At 39.0% G+C, this 21791-nt stretch overlaps 1 protein-coding gene across 5 annotated transcripts in view; it reads left to right on the top strand.

Annotated features, from left to right (window-relative positions):
- The window catches only part of MYLK (myosin light chain kinase), a 204006-nt gene that overhangs the window by 35618 nt on the left and 146597 nt on the right, over positions 1–21791 (top strand). The gene's annotated exons all lie outside the window — the stretch shown is intronic.

The raw sequence follows: 21791 nt of genomic DNA, 5'->3' as shown, positions 1-21791 counted from the left end.
CAGATTGTCTCATCTGTATTGTGCTATTTTCCCTATTATTTTTCTGCAGAGTTCTAGGTGTAGCTGCCGCTTGTGCCTCTAACCTGAGTTAGCTGTTGCAAAGGAAAAGGGGAGCTGAATTGTGCCTCTCTCCCTTCTGTACCTGTTAGCTCTGAACGGCCGTGATAATGCACTACACTAATCCCAAATCTCAGCTAATTAAAAGGCACCCAAATCAGACAAGGTTTCAGCTACAGGCAAAACCAATTGTTTCAGCACTGACACCTTAACACTGGATAAGGCAAAGCACTGTCTGCTTTGGATGTCTTGGAATTCAGAGGTAATTAGGAGGGAGGAGAGGTTCTTCTTTGGGCAGGTTTGCTGTTAGAAGTGAGAAACACTTTTGTTTGCACAGTCCTCTGGAGAAGAAATATATCTTTGGGGAGCTCAGTGTATAAGGGAATATTTTTCTAGTTACTGAAAAATCTTATGGGAACTAGTAGTAGTTCAGGTTTGTTTTCTTCCTGGGAGTAGCATATAATTTTGTCAGATTAATTAACAGCTCTGATTAATTTAAATCTCAGTTAAAGGATAGTTTACTATATATTATGTGATTGGACTTCCCTTCTCTGTCCCTCCTCTCAGTGCAATAAAAAAAGAACAAAGGTTCCCTTTAAGAGACTACATTAAAGGAACTGCACCTCTTCAAAAAACTGATGCAACTCATTGTAATCTTCCCATTCCCCTCTCGTGAATGTCTGTTCTCAAGTGGATTCAGAAATCCCCAAAGAATTTTAGATAAACAAGATTATATTATGTAGTCAATAAAAATAGAAGAAATGAACTATTATGAGCATTAAACATGAAAATTCTAGACTAAAATATTTTTTGCAAATTATAGTAATCAGTTTTTAAACTGATGTTTGAGGTTCTTTTCTTCCTTTTTATGATTTAAGCTTAAATCTTGTATAGCCTTCTTCTGGTTAAAGATATGTCAATGATTGAATTTTGAATTATTGTATTTTCCATTGTTCATGGGTGTCTGGACCTCTAAATAACATCTATATAAAACTCTTGAAGGCCCCATTCCTGTAAATTCATTACTTCAGTAGAGTTTGCATCTTGAATCCTTTAAAGGGCTGTGAATTAAGCTTGCAATGAGTTTCCATTTTCCCTATTATTGAGTGATGTCATTGCAGGCATAAAGAAAGAATATGAATAGAGATGGAGCAGCCAAAATTTATAAGAGCAGAAGATGTTATTTTATTTTTTTTTTTATTAGAGATTCATTCCAGAGAAGTAAGTATATTTTCCAGCATTTAGAGCCATTAGGTTTTAATTTAGTATGTGTTTTTTTCCAAGTTTTGGCACTAGTGAGAGGTCAGGAGCTGACAAAAACAGATCATAAGCAGGTATTGCTTCATCTGTTTTCTCTGCTTGTTGATGCTGCAATAATTTCCCTGCAGAGTCAGTCTCGTGATGATCCACGTAGGATCAAATGCAGATATTTTGATCCTCCACCACCTGTAATGTCCTGATTTCTTTGTGATTTCATGTCTGGTTTGCATTGCAGTGATAAATATATGTTTTCAGCAAGAAACAAAATAGCAATTGTACTGAGTGAAGGCAAGTCAAGATAGCCCCTGGTGTTCTGCAGAACTTCAGTGGTTCAATTTACATATCTCCTCTTCTGCCCTTACTGAGTAGAAACATATAATGTGCCAAGAACTGGCAGTATCTGACCTGCAAAGAAGGTGCTTTGGTGCCGGGCTGTCAACAGTGGCGTAATTGGCTCTCTTCACTGTTTGCGTTTCCACTCTTATTTTCATCTTTATTCCTGTGATGTGCTGGTTTAGAAGGATACACAAATCTTCACGCCTTACTCATTCTGTGGTGTGCACTGTCCCTCATTAAGAGAGGAAGCTGTTGGAGGCATAGTCCATGTGTTGACTGTAGCAGACACCTCCAGCTTGACCACAGCGAGGTGCCATCATTGTCCCTGCCAGTTGCCAAAGGACTCTGAGTCTTCAATACTGAAAATACACCAGTTTCCAGAGTGTTAATGCAGTGCTTCTGTTAGCATAAAAATCACCTCTCTATTTTTAGAGTGTTCTTAGACATTATTTTTTGTTTTGGTATCCTTTCTCAGTGAATGAGATTTAGCATGTACTTCCTCTGATATGCAGCCCTAACTAGGGTGTCTAATGAAGTCAATCCAGTTCAGAAAGCTGGGTTGAGCCTGGAAGTTAAACCATTTGTTAGAATGGAAAATTAATAGCCTGAAGCAGATTTTGATTGTTTTCCTTTAAAACGGTGGAAGACATTCATATGTGCTGCTTTTCCTTAGTGGTTTGTGCTAGTAACCTTTGTGAAATAAATTATAACAAATTAAATTCTGACTTTCAATAGTCAAGAGCTGAATGCTCTGCACTTGGTTCAGCTCAAGAGAAGTCACTATACCATGGCTAATTCTCTTCTCAATGGGATCAGAATGAACAATCACACTACAGAAAGCAGATTGGAGAAGATGCACTAATAGGAAAACTGCTTCTCCTGGGAAGAGTTTACAGCTGTGAATCTAGATCTCATTTTAAATTTCTTACTCAGATTCCCTTAAAGAGAAGTTTGGTCTTTTAAGCACATTAGTCTCTAATACTACATATGTAGTAGTCCAAACAAGTTGTCTGTGTTCTTTATAGATGAATAAGTTTGTCTCCAAAGCATTTTGAAAACACTGGAATCTTTTTCTCATTAGGTAATTTTTGATTGTTGAGCCTCGGGTGTAATGTCAAGCATATGGCCAAAATTATGACATCCTTTGTTGATAGAAAAGATGTTTGCTTGTAAAGCATAACTAATAAAGTGACCTGTAAGAGCAGAAAATGAAATGGGAAAAGACAAAAGGTAAACCCAAATAAAGGATTCTGTAAGCAATTTGGGTTGCAGAGTTCCAGTTGCCAGATGTCTTTCTTCAGGAGGTATTGTAAAGGGTGTATTTTTCCTAATTCTTTAACTAACAACAGATTTGCCTGATTATTTATTATATTTATTTGTAAACAATGCAAACCAGTCTCACCCTTGTGGATGAACTGAGTAACTTGGAGCAGATGTCTCACTTAGCCATGTTTATGTGCTCTTTTATTGGATGTCTGTTCTTGAGCCTTAAACCTGTCAGCAGCACCCCAATCTGTGCTGCAGCGGTGCTTCTCATGCCCTGTGAGTTCGGAATCAATCATTACCATTAAAGCATTTGCTTTCCTCAGTGTTTGCTTGACTCAAATGCAGAAGTATTGCCAAGGATTCACTTCTGTCAGACACATAATAAAGGCACATCTAAAGGCCTCACAAGGCCGTGGTTCTTCTGGCTGAAAGTCGTCCTAAGATTTTGTATCCTATGTTCCATGGCTGTTGCTTCATTTTTATTTCCACCTAGGTCAGCATTCTTAATATTACCTGTGTAACTAGACTCATGAAAAAAAATCATGAAGAAATTCATGAAGAGCTTTATGTAAGTGCAAGGCTATGTATCTGTCAACACAGTCCTTAAGGAAAGGGACTGACATTAATTAGGACTAGCAATTAGGGAGAAATGGCTGGTATTTTCAAACCAGAGGGCACACTGCTATGTTTTATATGGTTTGCATTTCTGTTTCATTTATTTAATGTTTACAATGCAAACCTCCCATTGATTCTTTTTTTTTTTTCCCCCTGTGATTTAAAATTATTAAAAAACCCCAACCTTCAGTAGTTTGTAATTGAAAATCAGCTTGGCCATCTTCAAAGAATAGGGGGGAAAATAACTTCATAACAGCACAGACAGCTTGAAAAGCTAAAAAACTATAGATAGACATTTACTTACTTTTCATACCTGAAGATACATGTCTTTGTGTGGAGCTTTGTGTGCAGTAGTAAACTGACAAACCTTATTTTTTTGGAACTGTAAGGAAATCTACCAGTTATTTGAAAGACATCTAAGTGGTTTTTTGCCTGTAGCAGACCATTTGGGGTTCGGGTGATTTGAATCTTCCATGCAGAAGATATAAAAGCTCAGCATAAGAGGGGTTAAAACATAAGCAGCACTTCGGTCTAAAGAAAGTAGCAGTTAAAATACACATAGCATGGGGAAATCTGGCAAAAAGAAAGCCCACAAAAATCCTTTTCTACTCTCTGGGAGATTTATAAGGTACCACAGGACCTTCCCAAAGTAAATTTAAACTATTTAAAAAATGCAGCAAGACATCAGGACAGTTATCACTAGCACTTTTTTAAAACAAGGCAGAAAGACAAAGAACTTACACATTTAAGAACAACAAAATCCAGCTCCGTAGTCCTTGAAAACAATTGCTACTTTAAAAACAAAACAAGCACACTTGTGGAGGAGCAGTTCATCAAATACTCCTCCAACAATCTCCAGTTACTGCAAGAATAGTTTCCACTTCTCTGGATGGATGTGTTGCACAGAAGAATATGAAAGAGTGTAACTGTTGAAGTTTGCCAAAAGGTATGATCAAAGTTCTGTTAAATCAGGGGAACCGTCCCTTTCATTTCAGTGGGATTTGAATGTGAGGTATTAACCCTATTTTAAGTCGAGGCAGGTTGAATACTAAAGCTACATATGAAGTTATTCATTACATGTCCAGTTTTAAACATGCAGCCCTTGTCGGTATCAGGTCTGTTCTTCCACAGAATTGAGGCTTGGCATATAATAAAAAAAAAAAAATAGACTGCCTTTCAGCTGATCTATCTTTCTACAAGAATGTAGAGAACCATTTAGGCCCTAATACTGGGAGAACTTGCTTTCATGCCTAGTTTGATTTGGAAGTGCACTCATATTGAACTCTCCTGTGCTGATGGAGGGAACCTTCTGGCAAAAAGTTGCTCTGAATCTTGCTGGAGGGGGTAATTTTTTTTTTTATAACAGCTAATACTTCTAGTTTAGTTCATTATCACTTCTTGATAATGGAAAATACATATGCTAGATCTGGAAAGGCTTTTTTAAACAGCTCAGACCAAGATGTTATCTCCTGTGGCAAGTGCTCAAATAAACACTTGCTTACTCCACAGCCCTGTCTCTGATCCCTTTAAGAGACTTACCTGATAATTTTCAGTTACCACAATTGTGTTTTGGTGCTCATCTTTCACTTCCTCAAAGCCAAGCTAAGAGGCTCTGGCCATCACTAGTGGTGCTTTATATAGAAAGTTTCTGTTATGGTTTAACAAGACGTGGTTTAAGAAGAAAACCAACTCTACCCCAGTCAAAACCAGGACAGTATCTTCTAAAGCTTACAAAGCAAAAGGGTAGATGTGCAATTGGCACCATTTCATGACAGCATCTTGAAGGTTTGAGGTTGGTGCTGGAAAATCCAGTGTGACTGCAGTTCCTGTGTCCTTCTGGTGTGAGCGGAGATGGCCCCTGTGCTCTCCTCACATCTGTTTGTGTCCCGCGCCGCCCTGAGGCGACGGAACATTGCTGAGTGTTGATATTTCCATTATTCCCTTCTGGCTTCCAAATCTCTTTGATCATTGGATCCACATGGTTGAATGCAAGTGGAATTAATATCACTTTAAGCCTCCAGGCTCGTTCAATTTAGCATGTCTCTTCCTTCGTATGCATTCAATATTAAAGCCTTCTATTGAACTGAAAACAAATACAGGCCATTTGTCTGCTTAATTCATTTTACAAGCTTCTAAGATTCTAGGCTGCTGTGTCCCAGATAATATATGTTATAAAAAACCAAGGAGAAGGCTAGCTTCACTTTTCTGTGGCTTTGTGTGGCACAGCAGCAAAGCAGCCACTCGCTGAAATGGACCAGGAGGTTTTCAGCTAAAACTATTATTGTGACTAGAGCAGCAAGAATCTCTGCAGCTTTACCCTTTCAGGCTCAGCATGGATCTATTTCATCCTGTTTCTGCTTGATGTGGCTTTGCATTAAGCTTGGGTTTCAAATTCAGAGAAAAGCCAATGCTGGAAGGAAAAACTTGCTGTGATTAGGGATGGCAATGGTAACTGAAATGTTTACCAACCTCAGGAAACTGACCTAAGGTTTAGACTTACAAGAAACCATTTCAAATAGGGCAGTTGTGTTCTTCACTCAAGTTTTGCTCTAAAGATTCCTAATTATAATATCAAAAACCTGTAACAGTTCATTAACTTCATATTTTCTTCCAGATCTCTCTTCATGCACAGTACCAGTAAATCCAGATAATGTCTGTCTTTTCCAGCACAGAAGCAACTGCCTCTTTGTAGTAAGTGGTTAATAATTGTTTTGGATATCTCATGGACTTAGATGACTGTGCTGGGAAAAGTTGCTCTTGTCTGTTAAACCAACAAACCAATTTTTATTTGGAATTCTGCTGCATCCTGCTATTTGTTCTTGCTGTTATTGCCCCTTAGAAACTTAAAACTAGAAAATAGGGCAGTAGCAAGTCTTTTTGGTGTCTTTCCTGACTGAAGGAATTGCCTTTTTTTTTTTCCTGACTCCTCAGAAAGGGATTTTTTTTTTTTTAATGTGTGAGGTAATGTTGGGAATAAGTGTCAGAAGCAGAATCTGTAAGTTTGGGATCCCAAATCTTTCTTTGAATTACTGGATTTTGTGTGGAATTTGCTTGGGTTACTCTGCTTAAAAGTCATCTAATAGTGCAATTAAAAAGATGCTTTGAAATATCTCCACTATTTGAAAACAGGACCATCTATTTGGTCTATTTAATCTGAAGAAGAAAACTCTCACTTGCTACTCTACCTCTGGTGTCAGATAACAAAGTAATTCCAAATATGAGGCTGTTGCCTCAGAGGCAGAAATCATGCATTGTCCTGCACTTCACCAGGCAGATTCCTGGAGGCTGGTTTTTCCTGTCAGATAAGCAGTAGAATAAATAATGTAGAGTCATTGTGATTGCAGATCTCCCACAACTGTTAGCAGTGGAGTTCAAGATTAATGGGTTTACAGTGAGCTGCCAAAACTTTTACAGAAAGATGTGCTACCGGATCCCTACCCGGTGTAAACTGCTTCACTTCTGTGGCCCTGTGGAAATAGGCTGATTTAAACCAGCTTAGATCTTAGCTCTGTACCTTAAAACATTCCTCTCCCTCATGGAAACATCATAGTAATCATAAAAGCATTACTATTTGCTCAAAGGTTGGACTCAATGACCTTGGAGGTCTCTTCAAACCTTAATGGTTCCGTGACCCAGTGTTGTCAGGGAAGGGGTCCGTGGCTACTGGAAAAAGTAGCAAAGTGGTTGTGCTTACAGGAAAAGTAGGAACAGTATTTGAGGCACAGGGGAAATGTTCCTGTGCTGAAACCTGTGATATCCTTGTGCTCTCTGAGCCTGTGTGGCAATGCACTGCCAGGGCTGGGGCACAGAAACTGATGCTGTGGCACGGCTGGAATTCCACTACAGTCCTCTAACTTGCTGTGCAGAAAGGTCTTGGTGCTTTTATTGCCATCTCAGCTTCCTGTGCAATGGATCCTAGAGGGGCTTACTGAGGGTTTAGAATCTGCTGACACTTGACAAAATAGTGCTATGTTGATTTGGAATAAATACTCTATATATTCATAAGGTCTTATTTTTACTATTTATCTTACCTTTATTCCTCTGAATCGAGGCAGCCCCTGGTGGTCTAGTGGTAAAGGCGCCGCGCTATCACCGCGGAGACCCAGGTTCGATTCCCGGTCAGGGCCACTCCCGGGCAGGTGGGGCTCGTTAGCCCTTAAAGGCAACCCACCTACATCCTAAGGACCTCGCTGCCACCGGCCAAGCTCGCTTGGCCCCGGCAGATGAACCTTAGGATTAAAGGGTGGGCTCAGTTCCGCGCACACTGTGTCTCACCTAAAAAATCCAATGCGCAGGCTGGAAGGTGGAAAGACCTTCCCCGGATCTTCGCTCGCGAAGACTGGTCATTATTATTATATTATTATTATTATTATTATTATATTATTATTATTCCTCTGAATACAGCTAGATTCCTCAGAAACCATACCTGATGTCAAAAACCCCCACCTCATTCTGATGAGTCCTCTTTTTTTTTTCTCCTTTGAGATAAGTGAGTACTGAAGGGCTTGATTTCTCTTAATTCATGTTTGCACTCACTGTAATTTTCAAAAATCAATTATTTTGTGGTGATTTTGGAGGTGTCTTTTAAATCTGAAGCCTAAACATTCCACAATCAACAGACTTGGATATGTGTCACAAGGCTCAAATATTCCAGGAATTTCCTGAGCAAGACCAATGAACTTTCTGTTTGTGTAGCTTTGCAGTTTTCAGTGAAATTATTTCTACTTTCTATTTACTGGTTCTGGATATAGATTGTCTATATAATTGTCTTTTATTGGAAGAACACTGTTTTAATAATCTCAATGAGAAAACAATCTTCTTCTGCAACTGGCCAAACCACTGTTTGCTAGAATTGTGTCTCTGTTATATCTGAGACTACACTGGGATTAGTAGTTTCTTATTCTTCTCTTACCTTCTCAATGCATGGAGTTTTGTTTTGGTTTTTTTTTTTTTTGTCTAAAATGGGATCCTATGTGGCGTGCAGAACTCTCATGTTTATTTGACACTTTCTGTGACAATTTCATGTTGTTCCTGGTAAGAAATGGTATGGATTTTATTGCAATTTTTCTCAATCCTCCTCTCCAAGCTTTACAAAATTATTTGATATTTTTGATCTCATCAATATCAGCTTTTCCCAGTTCTTGTGTTACTTCCCAGTTAATGAAGCACCTTTTGTCTGAACACCTAGAATTGAGGCATACTGTTATGTTTTAAATTGATGAATGAATCCCTGTGGCACACCCAGCTTTGAGCTCCTCTGCAGACTTCAAAAGTGTATCCAGTTCTAAAGTGATTTTCAGAGCCTGTGGAGCTCTGTATGGAGCTCACAGAAGTCTTCTGGCAAGTGCTTGTAAATGAAGAGCTTGCTTTGGATGTGGTTCCCCACTCAGGTCTCACTGAAGGCACTGGCAGCCTTTCTACTGACTTCAGCAAAACTGAAGTGAGGCAACGTTATTTTGCCTGTTGCTCACCTCCAATATACTGCTCGTGGAATAAAATGTGTGGCCAGGGACAGAACACAGACACTGGCCAGGATCTGCCCCCTGTCCTCACGGCTGGAATTGGTTGTCAGGATAAATTTAACAGAGTGAGGTTAAATTTTTATCTCCAGGCTTTAATACGCTAATCTGCTAAAAAGCGCCACTATCTCAATGTGGTAATGGGACCCAATTTAAGTGGAGGAGAGGGATGATTTTGTTAATCTGCCAGTAAAGAAGAAATATCTGAAGGGAACTACACACAAAAGGAACTGGGTAAAAAAAAAAATAAAAAAGATGGAGAAAAAGCAATCAATTTTTATATATGCCAGAAATACACCAAAGAGGTAATGGGATGTGAAGTGTCAGCAACATGTAAAGAACCAGCTTTTTCCATATGTGGGGTTTTTTTAAGTCTTCTTTAATGCATTATCTTAAAAAAAAAAAAAAAAAAAGTGAAGAATGCATTTCTCTGTTTCTAATATCAACGTTGCACATTTTTATTCCCATCTGTGTAAACACTTGGATAATTGGCATCTTTCTGACCTGCTCACTTTCAGTACTGGCGTGCAGAGCAGTTGTTGGGATCACATAAAAAGGAGAATTGCCCTAAACTGGCAACTAGACAGACTGAGTGAGGCACTTGGGTGGGGAGAAATATAAAACACTTTGCAAAAACCAAGCTTAAAAAATGGGGAAGGTGAGATGGTACAGAATGATTCTTCAACAACCAACTTTATGGATGAAAGTCAGTCAAAAGAGGTTTGTATGAACCTCACTCATTCTTGGATCATTTGTTTGTTCTTATTGGAGGGGTTGGAAATGAGAGAAAATATCCTAAAGTTCATTCAGTTAAAACTGTTGAATTCAACAGTGGAGCCATCATGATTCTCAGCCCCAGTGCCAGTAGATCTGATTATTGGTCGCTCTTTGACAGCCTTCATCATATGTTCTTTATTATTTTCTCTCTGCCTGTATGACCCTTCTCCTCCCCCTCCTTGGCAAGTTTTTGCATCCTCAGAGTTGTTTCTTTCATCTCCTGTTTATTTCTTTTCCCTTCTTATTATCTATTTTTTTTTTTTTTTTTTTTTTCTCTGTTCAGTCCTTGCTAGGGATCATCTCTGCCTGGCAGTGTATTCATCTCCTGCCTTTCACTGCCCATGAGGAGTAGTCCAGCTGCTCTGAGTGTTAGACAAGGTGATGGGACTGATGGGATCAGTCTCTGTAGAATATCTTCACAAAAGCATTGAACTGCCATGTCTTGCTCAATTTGGGCCTTTCAGAAGGGGATGGGAGAACACGGTGGACATGGTGAAAAGATGTTATGATTCCTACCACTTTTTCCCCTGTTGGTGGAGTAAATATTGATATGCTCGTTGAACAGATGTTGTGTAAAGAGGGCCTGAGGATTGGGTGGGGCCCAGATTTCATGAGAAGGGGCATTGTAACAATTTCCAAGCACAAGTAACATGGGCCTTTCTTGGCCTTGTCTCCCAGCTGGAAGCAGTCAGGACAGATCTGGATCGCAGACTGAGTCCAACCATTCTTCTGTTCACACAAGCCCCATGGAAATGTGAAGAGGCTCCAAACCAACGTTTTACCTTTGAATCTTCTTTTACATACACTTTTAAGCTGATAGCTTCGAGAACACACATTGTGTGCTTTTGTAGAACAAAGCTGAAGAAATGTGATGTGACCTAAGTAACCTACTGTAACTCTCTACTTTAAAAATCCAGTAAAAACTATGCAAAAGAACTTTTATATGCAATGTGGTGCTCGAATGTAACAGTGCAGTTTATGTTTGAAGATGGAAATGTCTTTAAAGGCATTAATTTCTTTGCCTGCATGTTCCACCTTCTGCAGCCTCAAATGAAAGCTGTGCTCGCTTGTTATCAGAAATGGACATTTGGCTGAGATTTGCAAACTGGTGCTTAAGTAAGACTAAACCAGATTCCTTCTGTCTCACTCCTCACTAAGCTCTGCAACGTTAATGATTTATATGTTGATATTGTTGTCGTTTTCAAAGGCTGGTTTTTTTTTTTCCACCTCGTAACAGTTGTTTCTTTTCAGATTTATGCTGTTCTCTACAGAGCAATAGTTGTCTTGCTGGCCCACATCCAGCATGTGATAGTCCTATATTGTAGTCCAAATTTGACATCAATTGTTAGATGAATCATGGAGTCATGGGATTGGAAGGGACTTCAGAAGGCCATCCAGTCTTTTCTGTATCCAAGGCTTGATCAACTGTACATGTCATTCCTGACAGATATTTGTATGGCTTCCAGCACTGAAGACTTCACAGGACTCCTAGGGCAATGTCTTCCAGGAATGCTTTAACAATTCTTAATTATTAAACTTTTCCCAAGTCTCTGATTTGTCCCCAGTACAAGTAAAAGCTTTTGATTGCACATCTTATTCCCTGTATATTGAGAATAAATTTGCCTTCATCTTCTTTGCAGCAAGCTTTTGATTGTTTGGATATAATTGCCACCTCAACTTCATATACTGGGGCCCATTTGGGAAATTACTCAGTTTAAGAATTTATAAAAATGCCACCACTTTTTGTTTGCTTGTTTCTGAAGTCTGCAGCTGCTTCAGGCTTGGAGTGCAGCTTGTAGCCCTGGATGTGGAACTTTACCAGCTGTGAGAAGAGCAGGCAGATGGCTTCAGTGTTAGGGGCTGGTCTTGTTTGGTTCCATTATTGCTAAAATCTGGACAGTAGAAGTAAAGCAGAAAAGAAGTCTCCAGCTCAAAGGATGCATGGGGGGTTCACCTTTAATCATCTGAAGACTGCTTTAACTTCTTGATCTCTGTTGAAGCTCTCTTGGATGACACTTAAAGGTTTCACTTCTATCTGTCTATGAATACAGGTGGGAAGAAAGTCACAGCAAGATGTCATGTGTCAGATAGATCATGTGGGTGTTGTTGGCCAACCATAAGCTCATTCCCTTGGATAGACATTGTTTTATCCAGAACTTTCGAGAGCTGTTACCCATGTAGAAAAATTTCTGCAATCTTATTGGAGATGTTCTTGTTGAAGTTTTAATTGTCCAACTGTCTAAAGTGTCTTGCAGAAATAAGCTTTGCATGCTATCTCATGGTTTTAGGAAATTAAGCAAACTGTTAATTAAGAAAAAAGAAGGTATTGTCATTGTACAGCCCCATCTCATATCTAGGTTATAACTTTTTCAGCAAGGTGATGTTTCTGTTTGCTTAACTGTGCCAAACACATTGTTAAGGACTGATGTATACTAGTGATTGGTGGAGTATGCTGGCTTGCATGCATGAACAAAACTTCTGTTTCCAGAAAAAATAAACTTGCAGGAGAGCTTATGGGCTAGGTTTTCTGCTGACAGTTAATGGGACTTCATAGAATAGAAGGCAGCACAGAATTTGGCCTTGTGCAGAGCGTCTCAGCATGAAGAACCAGTGGCTCTTTCAAAGGAAGAACTAATGCCTTTAGTATTAAGTATTTGCAGTATAATTTGAAACTTAGTGGTGTTTATCCACGGCCCTGTCTATCTCTGGCTGAAGGCAACAAGTTTCTTTCCAAAGTTACCCCGGGGTTCACACACCTCAGCCAGTAGAGTACATGTGTTTGTTTTCCCAAATGGCACAGATCTTGGCAGACTCATGGCTCTTTGTTTTTGAGTTCTGGATGTATTTGAAACTGAGGCACAAAAGCAAAATTTAGAGTCTAAACTTCTGCGGTTTATGAACCACAAATCTTCCATGACTCACCTTTCATGCAATTTTATGGTCCTACTGGCTTGGAAATGGGCAACAGCAACTGGCCACCTGCAGCATCAGCATCAAGGAAAGTTAATGCTGTGATTACTCTTTGAAATGTGGAACCTAAAAAAGAGAAACCCAAACCAAAGGGAATTCCACTGTAATGTGCTGATTTAGCATAAGGTTCTACCACCACTCAGTCATTGCTACAGTATGACTGATTCTATAAATCTTTTTATTTAAATCAAGTGGTGGGCAGACCTCTCAAAACTTGCCCCGTGCTAATGTGCACAAAAATTAAACTTTTTAGCTCTGCTAGAAGCCTTGCTGAAATCTGCACTCAGCTAAAAGAAATTACCTTACCAGATAAATAGGGACTAAGGTTTTTATTTATTTTAAAAAGTTTTAAGTTCTTATTCAGCTCTCGGATCTTTGAGATCTTGGGTTTACTTTTTATTGTCTCTCTATATTCTTATAAGAGATAATTGAAGAACTGAATCATTCTTCCTCAATACTGAGACTGTCAATACACAAAAATGACTTTTAAGAGGCCTGAATGGAAGGTGTTGTTTAAGTGCTAAGTACTACTGCTAGCAAAGCAGTATTATTGGGCTTGTGTATATTGAGTCTTAAGGTCTGAAGCCAGAGTTATTGTTGCAAATTCGTGCTTGTGTGCCTGAAACTTCATGCCATTTTCAGCTTATGCTGACATGCTTCACCTCCACTGGCACTGAAAATTATGCTAGAATTGCAAGCTGCATTTCAAGATGGTTTCAAGAGTCTCTATTCCAAATGCTTCATGTAAGTCCTCTTAAACACATGATCATCTGGAATTCCCAGATGATCTTCAGGTATTCTCTGATGTTCAGTTACTGGTGACGCAGAGAAGTGAGTTGGAGAGAAGCAGTGATAATTCTCACCTGCTATGTGAAGATGACCTGAAACAAATGTATTCCTACAGATTTCTCTCCTACTGGCATCAGTGCATGTCCTGAAAGGAGCACAGCACTGGGAAAATTGTTTCCTTCCTGCAAAAATAGGTTAGTAGTCCAGGTCCTGCTGTTCAGCGATCAAGGTCATACTCACACACCCAGAAGTCTCCCTGAATTTTGGATGGTCTTTGTCACGTGCATGTTTCTATCATAAACACCAGCTTGTAGCAGTTACTCTGTGCTTGTAAAGCACCAGAAATTAAATATGAAGGTTTATTGGTAAGATGAGGACTGGTGCAATCTCTCTTTCTTCATATTCTGTAAGTGCTTGCTCTGTATAACCTGACAATCCTTCTTTAAGGACTATGGAAGATGTTATTAGAAGTTTGATTGTTTATGACACAGTCAGTGATGAAATTCAGATTGTGATTTTCAGTCCAAACCTTCTCAAGACAAAGTTGTTTGGATTTTGGTATATATTGAGCATTAGAAATGATCCTTTAATGGAAAACGAGCAGATTTTAATTCCAGTGACCTGCTGCTTAGTTCACTGAAAATCTTTCTGTAGGTCTTGCCTTTTTTTTTCTTTCTTTTTTTAAATGTTGCTTATGAATTAGAATTGTAGGAGGTTTTGAAGTCAGATTTAATTACTCTCCCCAGTGTGCTTATCCCTAGGGGATAGGAATCCCCTTTGGAATCAGCAAGAACAAGCCCAACTTGCATCCCATTTGCCATCTGGGTTTCCCTCTGTCTTCAATTTGCTGCTATAACATAATTCTTAGGTATGGGTGCTGTAGTGAACTAGCCCAGTGCACGTCACATGTAGTTACTCATATTTCTTTTAAGATAACAGCTGCAAAGGAACTGTGTTTCCTGTGATCCCTCCTGATTTACTGCTTCTTTATCTGATGTTTCAAATTAAACATGCAAGGTTTTGAGTCTTAAAATGTCATTGCATTCTTCTAAGACACATGTTGAGCTGCTTTGTAATAGGCATGTTCTTTCCTAAAATTCAGTGCTCAGTGGTTATGCAATAATTGAATAACATGGTGTGTCTGTTTATAACGAAGAAGATTCTATGTTATCAAAAGTGTACAACCATTTCTCACTCTTGTGTGTATTTCCACACCCTTCCTTGTATTCAAACTACCCTTTGCAGCTATTTCAGTGTATCAATAAACCTTTAAGGTGCAATTGTTCAAGGGCACATATTAAGGCTCATGTTGGGTGTTCTGTTGCAGCAACATGACCACTGAGAGTGGGTTAAGTTGGATATCTGCACAGAGCCTGGCATCTTTGGTACCCTAAACAGCACAGATAAATTGAGGAAAACTACAGCATGTTTACAACTGGGTGTATCTGGAGGAAAGCCTCATTGTTGTTAGTGATTTTTTTGCTGGGCAGCACAGACACCTACAGAGGGCATGATTTTCCTTTAAAAGAACATGTGTGATTTTTCTGTGTGTTTTGTTGTTGTTGTTGTGTTTTTGTGTGGGTTTTTTTTGTGGGGTTTTTTTTGGGGGTTTATTTTTGGTTTTTTTCTCATAGGATTTATATAAACAAAGGTTTTGACTTCTATCCTTCTTCTCTACTAAACCTGTCTTTAAATAAATATAGGTCATCAACATCCTCTTGAGTTGTTCTTTTGCATGAGATCAGGATGAAATTCTTCACTCATCCATGTGATTGTACCATGGAAACCATTTCAGGTTAAAGTCCATGCTGCATTAGTTATGCAAATGTAATAAAAGCACAGAATTTGTTGATTAGAGAAATAGATGCTCTTCTTACATCTCCCTCTGCTAAAAATAATCAGGTTCTGTGTCACCTAAGTTGTGTGAGAATGTCTTTTAGTGACTTTGAGAGACTTGTCAGCTGAATATTAGTTATGAAGTTTGTTCTCAGTCCCACCAGGTCAGCCACTTCTACAGTAGCCACTGCAGTGATTTGCATATTCAGCAAAAATTAATGAACTGAGCATCACAGAAGTCCTGAAAGTGTGCACAGAAATAGTTGTCCTTCTTGCAAGGATACAAAAGGCACACAGTAAACTAAAGGAAATCTGCCCCAAATCTGCTCCTCTTATCTCTAACAGTGTAGGCCAAACTCCTGGAAGATATCATATATTGCTACTTAAAAAAAAATGACCTTCATTTCAGAAAGCTCCTACTGTACTTCGTAGGTCAAACTCTGTATCAGAATTTCACGTGCAGATACATTTCCTGTGGAGCTTGATGGTATTTCAGCCTTTGAAGCATCCAGGAGAACATCGTTGTTCCAGAATGAAACACAGGGGCTGCAGTGGTATTTTGTTAAAATCAGCACCTGGAACAATTTGAACCTGTATTTTCCCTTCACCATGTACAAGCAAGAGTCTTGCTAAAGCAGGGCCTCATGGTTGATGTGCCAAATGTGAGATTCAAGGCACTGAAATTATGGGATTTGAAGAAATTGCTTGCTTCTGGGAAAATCTTCGACATGATCATCACAAATCAAATTGTAACTTGGAGTTCTTCTGCTGTCACTTCACTGAGTCTAAGCTTTAGCACAAGTTGCTTGATTCTGTAATTCCCATTTGTATGGGTCAGTTATGCAAATTCATACTGTGGGAACAAACCCAGGGATTTTACATGCATGGTGTTGCCAGAATTTAAGCTTGCAAAATTTTGGGATCATGGGGTTATGCATGAAGATTTGGCATCTGGTCCTGTTCCTACTGCCATGTCTAATAGCAGCTATCAAATTTTACTGGGTAAAAGACAGGACATTTAGGAGTCTGGGTTGAAAATGCCTTGCAATTTCTTTATTTTACAAGAGGACCTTTCTAGAAACTTTTCTAGAAACTTCTTTCAGAACAAGAAGGATATTGATGATAATATATGGATGAGACAACAGAGGAAGAAACCCCAATCAAGTCAGGACTGATAGAAAATCTCAATTGCTCCTATAGTGTCAGGACACATTCTGAGGTCCTGCTTTGACCACAGCACTTTGTAATACCTACAAATAGCAGAGCACAAGCAATCTGAACATCACAAAAGCATGATTTGTGGACAGTATCCTATTGTCCCTTAGAAAAGGAAAATATGTATTTCTCTTGTGTTAATAGTACTGCCAGTTCAAATTAGTCCTATTTGCAACATCTTGTTGCTGTTCCTTCACCAGAGCACCGGTGTGACTATGGCTGATGATGTTACAAGTCCCTCACTACTTGTTCTGGCTTCCAGCCGCTTCCCATCTCCTAAACTGACACGTGAAGTCACCACCTTTGCTGATCCTTTACTGTTTCTTGGGTACCAGTAGCTGACAGGAGGCAGGATGCTTCCTTGGGCGGTCTTGTGGGGCAAGACTGAAAAGGCAGTCACAAGTTATATGGCCCCAAAAATTCACGTCTGTAGCCCTGTGGAGAATGTGTTAAGTTTTAGACTTGTATGGTAATCACATGTTGGTCCTTGTGCATACCAGGCCTGAGGTGAAGAAAGAATCTGTAGGAAAGGAAATAAGATGTGTGAGAAGGGGGAGCTGTCAAGCAGGTTTAGAATTGAAAGAAACCCTTTTAAATGCTGAATGTTTTGAAGCACAAGGTGTAGCATTTAGTCCCTAACAAAACTTGAGTTCAGTGATTTGCATAAGAGAGTAAATTTTACCTAAAGTTTTAAAATACGTGCTTTTTGAAAACACCCCTCTTTTGATTTATAAAAAAAGAAAGGTATAATGAGATCCAGCTTCCTGTAAGTTTATGGTAATTTTGTGCCTTTTGCTAGTCGGGCTATTTATGTGGTCCTTTACTGTAGCCTGACTCCCACCCTCTAATATAGTTATCCTCAAAGCAGTTCTTTGTGGGAAGGAAGCACAATAATCCCCACTTTACAAATGGGGAGCCACGGCAAAAGAGAGGCTTAGTGACTCGCCTGAGGTCATGCAGGCAGCCCATTATGGAGCAGGGAATTCAACCAGGACTCCCAAACAGCCGACAAATGCTCCCACCCCAGGGCTATCTGTCCTTTTGCTCCTATTTTTAAAGCACCCAAAAGGCTGTATCCAGATTTCAGAGATGGTTCGGGGGCTCCTGAATCCAGTCTGACTAAAATAACAGACTAGCTGGACCAAGTGAAAATGTGCTGCTTAGTGTAGAGTTGCGGTATCAGTAAGGCAAATAAAGGGTTCTCCGCTGGCAGCTCTGGTTTCCTCTCCCTTGCCTGAGCTTGCTCTCTCTCCACACACACACACACACACATGCACTCCATGCAACTCATTTTTCTTCTGCCTCGGAGGAAGGACTTGGTAAAAGGAAATTGGTATAATTAAATGGTTGTGTAGGAAGATGATGGTAAGTATTTACTTACCTAAAATAAGTGGAGGAGGAAAAAAACCACGATGAGGTGGATTTCTTAATGTTTGCTTTTTTGGGTTTATTTTTGTGAGCTGAGTATTGAGTGACAGAGATTTGTTCCCAGTAGAAAATGCTTGAAACACATTAGTCTGCTTTGGTATTAGAAAGATTAGAGGGCACACTGTGAGAATTTGTAAGGATTTGTGTGCTTTTTAGAAAGGATTAAGAATTAAAAAAAAAAAAAAAAATCCAGATTAGAAATGCTGTCTAACCACATCACTACCCTCCAAGCCAACATTTGCATGGTGGGTTTCTTTTATGTTTTATACCAGAATGTTTGTATTGCAACTTCAGTTACAGTTGGTTCTGGTTAAAGGCCCGAGTCAAGGTGCACTCGGCACGTGAAATGATATGTTAGGAGTTCGTGTAGCATCCTTGGAATCTTATTCAGCAGCAAGTTTGAAATACCTAAGAAAAAGAATTTAGGGATATCCTCATTCTAAAGATTTACTTAAATAAAAGGAAAAAAAAATCAGGTACATTTTCCACGGCTTTTAAGTGTCTGCTTTCTTCTTGTCTACCAACCTGTAAGCTTGGACAAGATTTGTTCGCTGGAACGTTATTTCTTTGAAATATTTGCACATGGTAGTTCCATAGTAACACCAGACTGCACCACATGGAACTAAGTTATTTATTTGGGAACAGAATTGTTAAACATCCTCTAAGCTGAAAAAGGATACTTCCTAATTTTTTACTAGAAGCATCCTCAGCGTACACAGCTAATTAAAGTCAGACTGCTAAATGTGGGTGATTAGAAGCTTATGTTTCTAGAAAACTGCTTGTGCTGATTTAGCTGTTATTGAATTTGTAAATTCAATCCTGTTTAGACACTTCATTTAGAAAAAACATAAATCTATGCAAGATGTGCTTATGGAAAAGACTAGCTATTTCTTTATTTTATACTTTACAGTCTCACTACATTACACATCAATTTGTTGATAGTTTTTGTCATTTTACCAACATGCAATAGAAATGTAACCTGACCAGTAGTGGTGGTTTAATTCTTCAGGGTGTTTTTTTCTTTCTTTCTACTTCCTCCTACCCTGTTTCTTTCTTCTTTTTTTTTTTTTTTTTTAATTTCATTTTGTATATTGTATAGAGCTTGGAGTTGGGCTTTAGCCACAGGACTGTTTGTCCAAAGCAGTCCAGACATACCTGAGCCCAGTGATGCCTGGAGGATGAACAAATGTTGGATACAGTGTATTTTCCAGGTGTGTGCTGGTGGCTGTTTCAGGTACTTGGTGAATTTGGCCTTGGACCACAGCCAGGTTGGTTTTGTTTTTTTTTCTAAGCAGTGCATTGTATCCAAAGACAAATACTTAGGCATTTGGTCCCCACAGAAGTCCTGTGAGCATCTGCAGTGCACGGAGTTTCCTCTCTTGCTTGTTTCAGCCATTACAATGGCACTGACCAACATGGAGTTCCATTTGTATATGGGTGAATATCGAGTTTGACTTGGATTCTGAATGTTGGCTGTTGGGTTTTGTTTTGTTTTCAATTTTACTGCCTTTACACTACTATTTTTAAAACAACATTAAGGTGGTACATGCTTTTGCTGATGTTGTTTCAGTCTTGTAAACGCTCTGCAAAGTTGATACAGATGTGTGGGGAAGGACGTGTTTTGTTACTGGCCTCTTATGGCTTACAACTTCACTGCAATGCAGTTTGTGTTGCGTTACAGCGTCTGCTGACAGGAGAGGATTTTCATATTATCCACATTGTACCCGACACGTTATTGTCACTGCTGGTGATCTGAAAATTTTATAGCAGTTTTGTACTGGCAGACTGATTTGTTGGTTTAAGAGTTTCACAGCTAGAAAGACATTGCACATGTTGGCTTCTACAGGCTGTGGAAAGGTGTATTCTAGCAGAGGAGAAGGACAAGCAGGAAGAAAAACTGAAGGTTGAGTGTTTAGCTGAGCATGTTGAAAAGTGATCCTCTGTGGAAAAGGATATTAAAAAATAAAATTAGAAATAAACTTAAAAATGGGGTTTAGGCCAATTCAGAAGAGGTAAGAAGATAGAAAATTATCAGCATCTTATACTAAGAGGGAAAGAAGACCACAGTAGATATTTATGGTGATTTGGGAAATGTTTGGTCTTAATAAGTAAAGAAAAATGAATTTCAGAAATGTGCTGGCAAATATGGACTCCTTATTCAGCCATTTACAGCTGTGTAATTAATTGGAAGATCGCTGGGATAAACTGTGTTTTTAGCTGAGTGGAGCAACTGAATTTGGAGTCTTGTTCTTAATGAATGAACAATTAATTGAATGAATCATTCTCTCTCTTTTTCCGACAAATTGTTGTTTATTACAGTGACTAGAGCTGGGAGAGACTGTCATTCTTTGTCCCTTCAGGTGCTAAGTACATTTGTTAGAAAAGAAGCGAGTCTTTGATTTCATCTCTTGTCTCTAGAATACAATCAGTTACTTCCTTATTTACATGATATTGTGATTTCATACAGTTCTTCGATAAGTTAAGGTACAAAGACAAAATTGGGGTTTTTTTTCCTGTTTGCTTTTTAAAGAGTTTCTTACACTGGAAAGGGAGACTTATGTTGTGCTCTCAAGTGACTGAGTAGTAACACAGACATTCACTGCAAGATTAACTCTCATGTAGGTGAAGGCAGAAATTCTCAGTTTAAAGCTTTGCATCAGGGTTAAGGAAACCATCTTTGTTCCATTTCTTTGTTGGTCTCAGCAATTCAAATGTTAGAGGCACTGGAGGATTTTCTTGGAAGCTTGATGTTGATACACAGAAATGCTAACAGAGCATTGTGCCAGAAGAAATCTGAAGTCCACATTGTCTGGGTTCTTATGAATGAGGAAGGAGATTTCAAGCATTTTTTGAAAATCTGTGTGCATACATAATTTAACTGAGATTTTGGTAGGATTTGCCTTCTAAACTATAGTTCCTGACAAGTGCATACTGTGAAGCAGAAAGCTGTGCTTCCCTCACCTTAGAACAAAACATCTTTTGGAGGTGCCTCTATCTGTTGGCTGTGAGAGAGGCAAAATTTCTAACTCAGATTAAACCCCTAATTTTTAGACTATCTCTCACAAGAGAAGCTGCCCTCTGTTTTCAAAAAGTGTGGAGAAGGTGTTTCTGTTTGTTTAAGGAGCATGGCAAGTATGCTGTGTGGAAAACTCCGCTCTCAGACCGGGTTTTCAGGTGCATACATGTGACGTTGGAGTGTAAGTCCCATTTGGAAATGAATGAGTTTTCTATTCCCCTGCTCCCCAGATAACTGCAGCCTGTCCTAGGGAAAGTATCCTTCCTACAGTCAGGAATAATGTGGCCTTAGTTTAATTGATTTTTCTCATGTTCAAATTGAAGTTTCAGCGTTTACTCAAGTATTGTTTATTGCAACTTTCACCAGAATCAGATGAACAAACATATTCTGTCATGGTTTGGTTCATATGGCATAGGATTATGACTGGAAGGCCAGTGTTTTTCATTGGTTTAACATGACCTATTAGTGGGTCAAGACATTTCCCAGTTGTTTGTTGGGTTTTTTTTTTTTAAACTTGTCTATTAAATAGAAATTTTACAGTGGGGTTTCTAATTTACATAGATGATTCAAGGAATTAGAATTAGGGTCAGATACTACTTTTTTTCCTGGAAAACTTTAAATTTTACTTTTTAAAAATATAATAATTTTTGCTTTTTGTTGGGTAGTATGAACTGTGCAGCAGAAGAACCACCTCTGAGGCAGATATC

This window comes from Myiozetetes cayanensis, unplaced genomic scaffold (genome assembly GCF_022539395.1).
Source record: "Myiozetetes cayanensis isolate MyiCay16 unplaced genomic scaffold, myiCay2020 scf9, whole genome shotgun sequence".
NCBI classification, from domain to species: Eukaryota; Metazoa; Chordata; class Aves; order Passeriformes; family Tyrannidae; genus Myiozetetes; species Myiozetetes cayanensis.
Note: the sequence above shows the minus strand (reverse complement) of the source record. Positions and strands in the feature narration are given on the sequence as shown.